The following is a 13,256-nucleotide window of genomic DNA, read 5'->3' as shown; positions in this document are numbered from 1 at the left end:
CCATTTTAATTGTACACATTTTCCGAAATAATGTAATAGCCTTCATACGTAGACAGTGCTACATCCTTTTAGGGATTCTTTAACACTCCCTCTCATATTGGTACTTTCTGCTATTCTACATCAGTAGGCTTCATCCTTTTAGGGCCAATATACATAGCGATTAAAAAGTAACATAAGGCCTATATTTCTAATAAAGATGTAGAGTTCACTGTATACATGCATATTAATACATTATCAAACTTGACACAATGACTTTGAGGACAGGTAGACCTAGAAATGGATGCCCATCATATGATATAGAATTTGTGGGCCGAAATGCATAGAAATTCCCGGGCCGATTTTGACACTCAGTCCGCCTCTGAGTGAAAGCAATGTTTCAAGAAGTAAATAAATAATCATTGCTATAGCTTCACCAGGCCTCACACATCGCAACAGACTGTGTGCTTCGTTTCCCGCGACACATCCCAAGTAATAGTTAAAAGTCAATCTAAAGACCAAGAATACCGGAAGAAAGAACACAATTAGTCATCAATACAAAAATATTCATTGAATTTGAACAATTTTAGAGGATACGCACTTTATAGTGCAGAAGTAGCGAGCGATATGAGAGAATCGGCGAACCGAGACATCACCAAGGTAAGAGCCTGCCATGCCCCAGTAAAGAGAAATTCGTCGTGTCATGTAGGCCTTTTATTTTTTCTGTTCAATTGTATACATTGGTTTTAGTGTCCTTAGAGTCTAACCTAAGTAGCTAACATAACAATTGTAACATATTTAGTCTTATGTAACAAATATTAATGAAAATTCAATTTTATGTTCAAATATTTAATGAAGCAGTCCCATAATCCTCTTAGGAAAATATCACATGGTGACGTATAGGCTGAAATACAAAATTATTGTAATATAAATTCAGACAATAACAATAACTCTATTTGACTTAACCAAAAAAAAAGGGTACATAACTCATCTCTTTGTTGTCTACTCCGCAGAATAGTTTAACAAAAACGCATAAATATTTGTATCTTACTTAGACTTAGACTTAGGTCCTCCCGCGCCGTTCGGCGCATTGGGCGGCAAGCTGTCTCCATAATGATCTGTCACTGGCAATGTCTGAAGCCTCTTCCCATCTGGTGTCCACTGTTCTGAGGTCCTCCATGAAGGTGTGTCGCCAGGTAATACGAGGACGTCCCTGTTTGCGCTTTCCTCGTTTTGGCTTCCATGTTATCGCAACTCTTGGTGTGCGTAATTCATTTTGACGTAGAACATGTCCCGCAAACCTCATGCGACGCTCAGTCACAACCTCACTAAGTGTTCGACTCCCAGTTCGGCAAAGGATTTCCTTGTTTGAGATCCGGTCTGTGTATCTGACTCTTAAAATCCGTCTCAGCCATCTCTGTTGAGCCACATTTAGTCTTTTCTCAATTTTGACAGATGACTTCCACGTCTCACATGCATATGTAGCAGTTGGAATGACGATTGTGTTGAGAAGGTGTATTTTTGTCTCGAGTCCAATGGCTTGGCTAGTCCAAATAGGCTGCAGCCTTTGGAAAATGCTCCCTGCCTTTCCTATTCGGCACGCTACATCATGGTAAGCGTCTCCATCATTTGTTATGATGCTGCCAAGGTACGTGAACTTGTCCAGCTCTTCAAGCTTTGACTCGCCAAGTCTGACGGGGACACCCTTTGCCTTATATCCCACTCGCATAATTTTAGTCTTATCCAAGTTTATGCGGAGGCCAATTTTGGGTGCCTCTCTGTCTAGGCTCTCCGTCATTTCTTGAATGCATTTATTTGTAGCCCCGAGTAGTGCAACATCATCAGCAAAGTCCAAGTCCGTCAATCGGAGTTGTTCATGCCATGGAATACCAAAGGCAGTCTGGTTCATTGCTCTCCTCATTATGTAGTCGATGGCTAGGAGGAAAAGGAAGGGAGATAAGATGCACCCCTGTCTCACACCTGTCTCGATTGTAAAAAACTCTGTTGTTCCCTCTTCTGTTTTAATGCAGCAACTAGACTGACTGTAAAGGTGTCGTAGGATCTGGACGAATTTTTCTGGTATACCGTATTCTCTAACTATTTTCCATAGTGATTCTCGGTGGACACTATCAAACGCTTTTTTGAAGTCCACGAAACTGATCGTTAGCCGTTGTTGGTACTCAAAACTTTGTTCTATGATATTTCGTAAAACGAAAATCTGCTCTGTACATGATCTGCCTCTTCGGAAACCTGCTTGTTCTTCTCTGAGCCTTTCATCTACAGACTGTTGAAGCCGTCTCAACAAAACAGTGCTGAAAACTTTGCCTGGGACAGAGAGGAGAGTAATGCCCCTCCAGTTGTTACAGTCTGCCAAGTTGCCCTTTTTTGGAAGCTTTACAATCACTCCCTTTTGCCAGTCCTCTGGGACTTTTGAAGTTCGCCAACAGAGATTTAAGAGATCAGTCATTCTGTTAACAATGCACTGTCCCCCATATTTTAGCATTTCTGCTGATATCATGTCTAGTCCTGGTGCTTTGTTATTATTTAGCACTGCAATGGCCATGGTAACCTCCTCAGCAGTTATTGGGTCTGTCTTGACCTTGAGATCATTGTCTGGAGAGGGGTCCTTGAATATGTAAGTTATGTCTGGCGACAGTTGGTTAAGGGTCTCTTTAAAGTGCTCTACCCATCTTGCATCCTGTTCTTCTTTCGTTAACAAAGTTTTGCCTTGCTTGTCTTTTATTGGTGCCCCATGTCCACTCTTTGCTCCAGTGAGATCTCGGACAATACGATGGAGGGTTTTTGTGTCATTTCTGCTTGCAGCTGCTTGTGCCTCTTGTCCTTTCTGCTCAATCCAGTCCCGTTTATCTTGCCGACAGCTTCTCTTTACTTTTAGATCTGCTTCCCTATAGGCTTCTTCCGCTAGGCTGCGATCCTGTGTTTCATTTTTCTGATCTCGTCTACGTTTGGCCTCTTTCCTCTCATCTATCAATTTCCATGTTCTGTCTTGTATCCACCGTTCCTTGTATGAACCTCGCCTCCTTCCGATAACTTCTTCTGCGCACCCAATAGTGGTATCTTTGAAGTTGGCCCACTCTTCTTCAAGGGTCAATATATCTGCAAGAGCCTCAAAGCGGTTCGTTAGTTTCAATTGGAACTGTGCTGCAGTATTGCCGTCTTTAAGCTTCTCTACATTAAATGGGCGGGGTCGTGTGGCTCGTTTTGGTTGGCGTTTCAATCGGAGCTTACATTTGCCACTGACAAGGTAGTGGTCTGAGCCGATATCAGCTCCTCTGCGGGTCCGCACGTCTAACAGAGATGACCTCCATCGTTTGGAGATGCAAATGTAATCTATCTCGTTGAAGGTTTCCCCATTTGGTGATCGCCATGTTTTTTTGTGTATTTGTTTGTGCTTAAAATATGTGTTTCCAATTGAAAGGCTGTTGGATGCGCAGAGAGAAATCAAACGCTCGCCATTATCACTGATGTTTTCTGCAGAGCCATATGGTCCCATTACATATTCAAAGCCAGTTCGGTTGGGATTGATTTTGGCATTAAAATCTCCCATCAGTAGAATTAGGTCGTGAGTAGGTGTTTCATCAAGAGTGGTTTGTAGTTGATTATAGAACTGATCTTTGATGGTATCTTCTGCATCCTCTGTAGGGGCATAAGCTTGGATGGTAGTGACTTTAATTTGCTTTGTTTGGAGTCGAGCTGTAATGATGCGGTCACTGATCGGCTTCCAAGCAATTAGCGCTGAAGCTGCTATTTTAGACATGATGATTCCTACACCACCAATGTGCTCCTTGTCATGTCCTGAATATATTATTGTCTTGCCATCATTGATAATTTTTCCACTTGACGTCCACCGCATCTCGCAGATCCCAAGGATGTCCAGCCGATAAGAGTCAAACTCTCTTAAAAGTTGGGCCAGTTTACCGCATTGATTCAGGGTTCTTACATTCCACGTGCCTATAAGAGTCGGTTTCCTTGCGTTGAAAGGCTTGCCATGTATCGGGTATTGGACTTCCAGTTGGCTTTGATCCAACACCGTCATCAGGGTTTGGCCGCCCTCGCCGCATGTATAGTTTTCATTATGTGTCGAGTTTGCCGTTTCTGTAGCAATAGTGGTTTTACAGGGTGGGGTCGCTAGCCCCACGCCAAACCCTCCTCCTTTCTCACCCGGGCTTGGGACCGGCATACGGCGGAGTTGGACCGGCATACGGCGGATCTAATATAATAAAATAACCCTAACCCTTTGTATCTAATATAATAAAATATATACTTAAAATAAACTCTAGGATAAGGCAGTACCAGGCAAGGCTAGCTGGCACTAATTGAAATTTCATAAGCTAAGATTGTCTTCTTCTGTTATTGACGGTTCAAAACAGGCGAATACATCATTGTACATTACGATCAGGGTATTTCAAGGTCATTAGTCATCTAAAAGTACATACAACTTTTTACCCTTCATCTAAAAGTACATACAACTTTTTACCCTTCATCTAAAAGTACATACAACTTTTTACCCTTCATCTAAAAGTACATACAACTTTTTTACCCTAAGTCAGAAAGTGCTGGCTGTGAGTGTGCGAATGCTGCGTGTGTGAATGTTGTTAACTATATAATTATTGTTATGGTAGTAATGCTGAGGTGGACAATTGTAGTCAAAATGAATTTCCATTGGTTTGGTCCAATAAAATGACTTAAATGTTCCTCACTTGAGTATCACGTCCGTTGATATAATGCCACTGGTACCCCGGCTAAATAACCACGACTCAGACGATAGCGTTTCCCAACACAAAGGTACAAAAGTGTATTGAAAGAAACGGATGTAATTTAGACAGAACTACAATTAAAACTGTAACCAACTACCTTAACTTTCTATAGAGCTAGCTACCTAGCAACCGTACGCTGCCGAAAACTACGAGAAAGCATTCACTTTTCCTTTCTCTACTATTTGGAAATTCCAGCTTTCTACAAATTCTTTTATAATAGACTAGATCTGAGAACTGAATCTGATATACCTTATACGAGATAGGAAATTCTTTTTAAATAAGCTGAATCTGATATACATAGGCGCCTGCAGTATATTTTGCAGGGGGGTGCCACCTATGGCTCATAGTCGTAGCTTCAACTTTTGTATTAAAGCTAATATTAAAGCAAAGAATTGGTGCCCACTCATGGCCATAGTCATGGCCACATTTTTATATGCTAGTGAGACTTGGACGCTGACTGCAGAGCTAGAGAGGAGGATCCTAGCAATGGAATTGAGATGCTACAGAAGGATCCTAGGTATCACATTCAAAGACCGCATCACAAACCAAGAGATCAGAGACAGGGTTATTGCAGCTATTGGACCCCACGATGACCTGCTAAATATCGTAAAAAAAAAAAAGAAACGCAAGCTAAAAATCTATAGCCATATTACAAGATCTTCGGAGCTCGCAAAAACCTTCCTTCAGGGAAAAGTACCAGGAAAAAGAAGAAGAGGCAGACAGAGAAAGAGATGGGAGGACAACATAAAACAATGGACGGGTCTGCTATTGAAAGTCAAAAGACAGAGAGGAATGGAGAAAGACGGTCGATGAATCTTGCATGGTGCCCCAACGGTCCAACAGACTAAGGGATAGGTAAGGTAAAAATATTAAGGAACTGGTGGCCACTCGCCTTCATACCTATGCGATATTAAGTTCACTGTAAATACTTGTTACATGAAATTAAAAAACAAAAACGAACATGCGAACAAACTATTTACACGTTGGTAAGTTTATCCTTGTGGCCCGTGCATCCAGACGGCCGATCAAACAAAAAATGCAATCGCTGCCAAAACTGTCAATAACTTTACTATTGAATTGCTTATCGACGCGATGGACAAGCCGACTTCAGCAGAGTTGTGTTTACTGAAAGCCTAAAGGCAGCACGGAAAACCTTCTCCCAGATATCCCTCCCCCCACTGATCCACAAATCAGATTGGACCATAGCGCTCTGAGCATGCTTTAAGCATAAAAGTAACGCTATACAAAAAGCTATAATTTATTTATTTAACTAACGAATCAGGAAACGGAATGTTAAGCCATGTTCTGTAATAATCCCAAAATTCAAACATTTGGTTTTTACTCGGTTCGTCTGTCGACTGCGAATTCTCGGCAGCACCAACTCAATACCAAATTTCTCTGCCAGCAGTGTCACTTTATTTAGGATGCCATTCCTGAAGTGTTTTTAGCATTTGATTATGCCATTAATGTGACTGCTGATGTGCTGTTGAGCGGCCACTTATGCTAAGATGGACAGACTGCAACATCACGGAAACTTGTTCAAGAAAAGATGAATAATGACGACAATTAAATGACAAATCAGAAACACATATGCAGTTTGTCTGGTTTCACTTACAACCGTTATTTTAAAATACGCCAAACAGTCAAACATCTATTCAAAGTTGTGACTTGTAGAGTGAATGAATACGTATTTCTCAGTCCATCGTGTCTCACACAAAAGAGGTAAATTTAGCACCAACGCTCTCGCTTGGAACTGTTAAGGAAGAAACTGATAATCATCTTGATGACACTAACAGCATTACGTATATCTGAAACGTCATTCAGGTCAATGATAACAAGTTTAAGTCTGTGTGAGGGACGCGCAACGGACAAGGTCTGCTTTTGGATATTTTTCACAAATCACGGGGCAGCTATCGTAGCCTTGGCCGAGTAGTTTGTCCATGTCTTGATTGTACTTAATGTATTCGCGGACAATGACACAGGAAGTGCGTCTCTATTAACAACAGGGACAAAACCAATGAATTCTTCTCCAATGCAATCGCCATCAACACATTTAACGCTCAAACACACCTGTTTAGTGCCAGAGACACCTGCAGTTTCATTACCGAAATACCAAGAACACGCAGTTAATTCATGCTGTTGCTCGTATAGTTTGATTCCTTGCTGCTGCCAGTGCTCCGTCGATACAAATCAACGTTTTGAGTCAGGTGGCGTGGGAAGAGCTTTCTTTTACCTCTTCTATCGTAAACTGGTGGACGTCTTTCACCTGCTATTTTATTTTATCGAGCGCTAACACTGGCCGCAAGAAGTAAATACATTTACCAAAATGACTGCACTCTTCACTCTTGTTCAAAGAAACTTTCACATTCATCACATCGAAAGACAACTGGCAAAGATATTTCCTCCAAGACAATAAAATAACCCACTTTCATAATATTCTAGGCGTTTACTAAATATAATGATAACTATAATTATGTGCAAATGAAAACAAAACGTCACCACTAACGTGCTATAGAATATTGAACTGCAAGCCTATAATAAAGCGCACATGGTCAGACATGTACTACAGATTAGCCTATTCTAGTTTATTACAATAATAGCTTATCCTTAATAACTTTATTTCAGTGAAAGCACTAACAGTTAAGTTGCTTCATCGCAGAAGTTAATTGATTTGAAGGTGTAAAAAAAACTCAGAATTCAGAGGGGTGCACGTACATGGTCAGCCATCAATTCCTAATAAGCCTGAGGCTTGTCTACTACAACTGTACTTCAGTCACCAGTGGAAGCACTACTCGTTCAGTTGCTAGTTAGATTTTGATTGATCTGATGGAGCAAAAAAAAAAGGCTAGAATTTGGCTGCTCAGAATCCAGGGGAGTGAAAGTGCACCACCTTGCACGGTGAGTTGCACCCCTCCCCCGCGGGCGCTGATATATCTACTTATTATACAAGATATAAAATTCTTTTATAATAGACTAGATCCGAGAACCGAATCTGATATGCTTAGTTATTATAAGAGATATCAAAACTTAAATTTATGTCTTGGTTCTGTACCCACACTTAGTGCAGACACTTTAAATGTAACAATATACAACATTCGTATTATAACATTAATTTATGTAGCGTCTTTATATACTTTAAGCCCTAGTGTATATTATGGTGTTCATCATGAATGAGACGCACAATGAACTGTTTGTTTGCATATTCGTCTTAAAATAGGTGTTAAAATTGCGTCGTAGGGTTTTGGTTTTAGCTCAATCTTAACCACATGACTGCAAGCCCTAGATATACAATAGTGGGTGGTTGGGTCGGATTTAGGGACTCAAGTCCTAATTCCCATATCTCTGCACCTTGTCAATACGCAAGGCCTGTACACCGAAGCAACGTGTTCAATTTGAAATAACCGTTCAAGTCTCTGCAGACGTAGCTGGAACTGCTTTCAAAAAGACCTTCTTTGAGAGTTTTTTTCCCTCCATGCTGCAAAAAGGTTTAAAAGCGCAAAAAGAACCATATCACAGACACCTCTTTTTGTTAACCCCTTCCCCCCCCCCCCCCCATTTTTTAAAAGTACGATGTCGGGGGAGGAAATAATGCCAGTGACACCGTTTCAATAAGTCGAAGACCAAAATCCCTTGACTAGCAGAGATAACACACTCAAACATCACCCCCCCCCGTTTTTTTGTTTGTTTTCCACCCCTCCCCCCTCTAGCCCCGGTTAAGAAACGCTCTGCCGTAGACCCACACTCAAACATGCCGGCGTTTATCACTAGTATAATGTGTCCAATTCGTCAATAAATCGATGAACCTACTGGAAAGAAAGGTGAACTCGTCTAAATTACATCGCCTTCATAATAGGACCGGCCCAATTACACAACTGACAATAGCTGAAACTATTTGACTTTTTTTTTTTTATGGAATGCAAATCCTAGTTTGACAACTCCAAGCTCAAAAGAGTTGTCTGTCCTGGTAGAAAACCAAAATTTACAAAAAATGTACAGGGATTACACCAGAGTTATGCTTCTTAGCCTTCTTAAAGACAGCATCTTATCGGCGCATGGTTGGAAATGTTTGGAAATGCCTCCAAGATCTCTGACATGAAATAAATACACAGACCATGACGACGCGCTAGTCGTAAATTGGACTAACCCCCCCTCTCCCCCTTCTAATCACCCCTCCCTTACCCGCCTTCAGCCATTTATGATCGTACATCGTGAATGCATCCAGGTCACGGCAACAAAAGAATAAAAAAAAAAAAAGAATATCTCGCGATTTCCTTACATTATAACTTGAAGAGTATATTCTATTTAAATGGACAATGTCTCACTCTAGGCTTCTGTTCTACCCCTCCGCCCCCCTACCCTTTTTGTTAAATACAGCTATAATAGTTCTTCATGAGAGACTGATTGCATTATGCGATCTGATTCCTAACAGACTTCTATTAATAGGGGGTATAAAAGGATTTTTGGAACGCTCAGTTCTGTCGTCTGCTGTTGTGGGATAATTTCCAATATATGTGTTCTCTTTACATTTCGTTACTATTACGCGGAGAGTATGTAAGTATTTAATGTAAACAATGGACATACACAAAATAACGCAGATCTCTGTTTTACTGCTATACTTTGTAAATGAGAATTTGCAGTGCTAGAAAAAATTTCAAAAATTTATTTTTAAATTATTGTAGATCAAAAAAGTGTTGAACAGAATTTGCCTCACAGTCGGCTGTGCTTTCATACAAATCTACACCTGGATAATTGTGTTTTGAATTTGATTGTGTTATTATTATTATTATTATTAATTAATTAAACTTAATTGCTGTTTTGTTTTTTCTCTTCAAAACAGCAGAGAATTTTTATAATTTCCGTTACCCGTAACTCTTGTTGTTGTAACGTAAGGCCAGCCAAAGACAGGTTGGCCTCGATTTCAGGGTCATCACTTAAGCATTAGAACCGGCACGTTTTATTGGGATAGAAGAAATCAAGTCGTATTAATAAAGATCGAACCATTCGTTGCAGCATTTTAAGTTAATCAAATCAGATGTACACAAGAGAAGACAACTAAGGCATAGATTATGCCATATTGAAATCTATGAAACATTTTTTTAATCTAAATTACAATCAAGGGCTAGAATACTTAAGTGAATACAATCAATTATAAATACCTAATGATACTTTAGACTAGTTGTAAATGTCAGAGAATTTAAAACATTTTGTTTTCAATGCTATTTTCTTCATATTGTGTTTACTATTATGCGTTACTGGGCTCAGATGTTCAACAAACGAAATGAACAATTGAAATATTTTAGATGTAGGAAATAGGAGTTCAGTAGTAGAACTGCTCAAATTGCCGAAGTCCCATATTATATAAAAAAATAAGAACACCTTGTCAGACACTTCAGTTAAAGAAAACTATTTTTATTTGTGAACTAAAAGCTTATTTGCAAAACGTGATAGAAATAATTTATAGATTAATACTGAAGATTTAAAATAATAAATGCACGAAGAGTAACTATTTGTAAAATGTCTACCTTAAGAAGGGGACTCAAGTTTGGAAACTTTATCTTATCTTATAAATTACAGACGTTAATTCAAAAAAAAAAAAAAAAGAAAATGATCAAGACCTACGTTACTAGGTCAATCTATTCATGCATGTTAATCAATGACTTAAATTCTGCCAAGTCATTGGTTTACCTGGCTGACTCAGGCAACCCATTCCATGCTCTAATAGCAATAGGAAAGAAGGAGCGTTTGTACAAATGTGTCCTGGCATATGGAACAAGAAATGTTCCTGTCTCTCAGATGCATCTTCCCACAGGTGTCCACAAGAAATTGGACCTAAAAAAATAATTACAATAATTTTATTTCACTTTTAATGAATCTAGATCCTGGCAGTGCCAGAGAATTAGAAACACACATGAAACACATTATAAATAATATTAATACTACTATTGTTATAATATTATTAACTTTAAAGTGTCTGCGCCACGTATGGCTAAATAGACAATACTTAAATTTAAAATTCCAAATCTCGTATAATAAAAAAAAAGGGGGGGGGGGCGGTGGCTGAGTGGTCCAGAGCATGGTTTCCGAACCATGTAAAAAAGTAAGCATGTCAGATTCAGTTATTAGATCTAGTCTATTTTAAAAGAAATTCATATCTCATATAATAAGTATACGTATCACGACAAGCTGTCATAGGTAGTTTTCGAGAAAAAATGTCATGTCCTGTACGATATATCTACTCATCTTTTTTTTTTTTACACATTTCTAGTTGACAACAAGTAATGGTTTATTAAAAACTGTAATTTGACAGCAGCACTTTTAATGTTCTTGTCATTAATTATTCACAAGTGTGATTGATTAAGTGTTTATTGAAGCGTGTCATGTTCTTAAAAAAGACCTGTAGATGTCCGATTCTGATAAAAGCAAACTTTTTGTTTTAAGAGATAAACAAGTCAACATAAATTAAAAAAAAACATAAATTTAAAAAACATAAATGTAAAAAAACAAATTTAAACATTTAATTAATAATACGAAAAAGGGGGGGGGGGCGTCAAAGCTGAGTGGTGAAGCGCTTAGTTTCCAAAGGTTACGGGTTCGAATCACTTTGAACACTGGGCTTTTCAATTTAGGGATTTTTGGGCGCTCCTGAGTCCACTCAACTCTAATGGGTACCTGAAATTATCTGGGACAAATTAAAGGCGGTTGGTCATTGTGCTGGCCACATGACACCCTCGTTAAGCATGGAACACAGAGACAGGTGACATTTTAACTTATCTGTACCATAGATCGCAAGGTCTAAAAAAGGGAACTTTACTTTTACAATAATATCATTGAGATTCTATAGTTAATACTAAGGCCACACGAATACTGCTCTAGTTCTAACAATAGAGATTATGAAAATAATGATACCACTAACCACATAGATATTTTTGAAATTTTAATAAAAAAATAGTCTGTCACCCAATCTTCTCTTTCTATTCACATGCACAAAGTAAAACAATCTTTCTATAAAGTTCTCCTTCCAGACCTTGCGATCTATAGAGTGGCAGATATTATTAAGGTCGTCTGTTGTTGTTTTTTTTGGGGGGAGGGGGGGGAGTTAAGGAGCTGGTGTCTTATTACCAGCACAATAACCAACCGCCTTTACTTTCCCCAAAGTCAGGTATCCATTATAGCTGGGTGGACTCAGGGGCGCCCTAAAATTCCCGAAATTCAAAGTCTTCACCGAGATTTGAACCCAGGACGCCAGGCTTAGAAGCCAAGCGCATAGCCGCCCAGCCCTTTCGTCAATAACAAAATAATACTAATATAAAACAGCCGGCAAATGCAAGAAGAGTGCCGGACATTCGTGCAAAGGAAGCAGTTGTCTTCTGAGGGTCCATTATTATTTATAATCAAATTAAGATTTAGGGTTTTAGTCATTCATTAGAACAATGCGTGAATATTCAACTTCTACTAGTGCGATGGTTGTAAAAAGATTGTACTGTGATGATATGATCTATGTATTTAGATCAATGACTGTACTCTACTTTAGAATACATTATGCCAGTCTTGACATCACACAGGGGCGTAGCTAGAAATTTTCCATTATTTGGGGCCCCGGGAGGCTTGGACTCTTTGGGTGCCCCTGCATTTTGCGTAATATTTAATATTTAATGTGAAAAACATTAATTTTGGGCCCCTCTCAAGTGGAGGCCCGTGGGAATTTTCAAATTCGCCCCCTCCTCCTCCACCCTAGCTACGCCACCGACATCCCCCCAGTTTTATGTCTTTCTTCACCATGTTTTACATTAATGCTAAACCTTGCCATCTAAACACATTGTGTGCTTGAATATTTTCAAAAAATGCTGTTTACACACTTTGTGTGTCAGAATGCTTTTTAAAAAAAAATGTTGCCCGCTAACAAACAATGCAACGTACTGTTCCGGCGGGTCCCAAGTTGAACTCAAGCTTATCTAGGTCAGGGAATCAAAGTGGCGGGGTGTTCCATTCAATTATTTAGTTGACGTTTCAGACGAGGCGTTTCAAAGTTAGAGATTGTTCTGGAAGTATTTGCAAAGCAACATTGATTTTTTTATTTTTTTTTGTTCATCGATTTCTACGGGAGGGGGGGGGGGGACAGACAGATAACTAAATGTAGGCTACAACTTGTCTCATTTCTCCCCCCTCCCCTATATATGCACACCACAAGCAGACGTGATTCCAGTATATTTTAATAACAAAAAAAAAAAAAAGCAATCCCCTTAAAGCTTAATTTGTGAGCACATATGATAGGTCAACCAGCATAAAAGTACAAAAGGCCTAAAGACAATCACATGAGCATAAACACACTCAAACAGGCCGAAAATATTTTATTCCTTGGTGATTACATACAAAAATTGAAAAGATTAAAAATTAGTATACCCTTTAGCCTAAAGGCAGATAGATGTTGTACTGGCCACAGGATGAGCTCGTTAACTGTTGGCTACAGAAAATGTTGACCAAGCATGATCTGCCCCACATACA

The 13,256-nt window shown here is 39.3% G+C and overlaps 1 protein-coding gene and 1 long non-coding RNA gene across 8 annotated transcripts in view; one reads left to right on the top strand and one right to left on the bottom strand.

The window, feature by feature from the left end:
• Positions 1-13,256, bottom strand: part of LOC129921631 (uncharacterized) — a 151,658-nt gene that overhangs the window by 25,542 nt on the left and 112,860 nt on the right. Inside the window, exons 3-4 of one of the 4 annotated variants that reach the window (XR_008773573.1) lie at positions 12,672-12,793; positions 9,840-10,583 (exon numbers count right to left, since the gene is read on the bottom strand). The exons of 2 other annotated variants lie outside the window; for them this stretch is intronic. This is a non-coding gene — a long non-coding RNA (uncharacterized LOC129921631). Of the gene's footprint in view, positions 1-9,839; positions 10,584-12,671; positions 12,794-13,256 lie in introns of those variants that run through there. One more of the 4 variants, XR_008773571.1, reaches the window with a different exon arrangement.
• LOC106059772 (mucin-16-like) overlaps positions 8,982-13,256 on the top strand; it is a 172,223-nt gene continuing 167,948 nt past the window's right edge. The window contains exon 1 of one of the 4 annotated variants that reach the window (XM_056003652.1): positions 8,982-9,305. The gene's annotated coding sequence lies outside the window, so the exon portion shown is untranslated. The remainder of the gene's footprint in view (positions 9,306-13,256) is intronic. The other 3 variants (XM_056003651.1, XM_056003654.1, XM_056003655.1) reach the window with 3 other exon arrangements.

The sequence above is a fragment of the Biomphalaria glabrata genome, chromosome 11 (genome assembly GCF_947242115.1).
Source record: "Biomphalaria glabrata chromosome 11, xgBioGlab47.1, whole genome shotgun sequence".
Classification (NCBI taxonomy): Eukaryota; Metazoa; Mollusca; class Gastropoda; family Planorbidae; genus Biomphalaria; species Biomphalaria glabrata.
The sequence above is the reverse complement of the archived record's forward strand: the minus strand, read 5'-3'. Positions and strand labels throughout refer to the sequence as shown.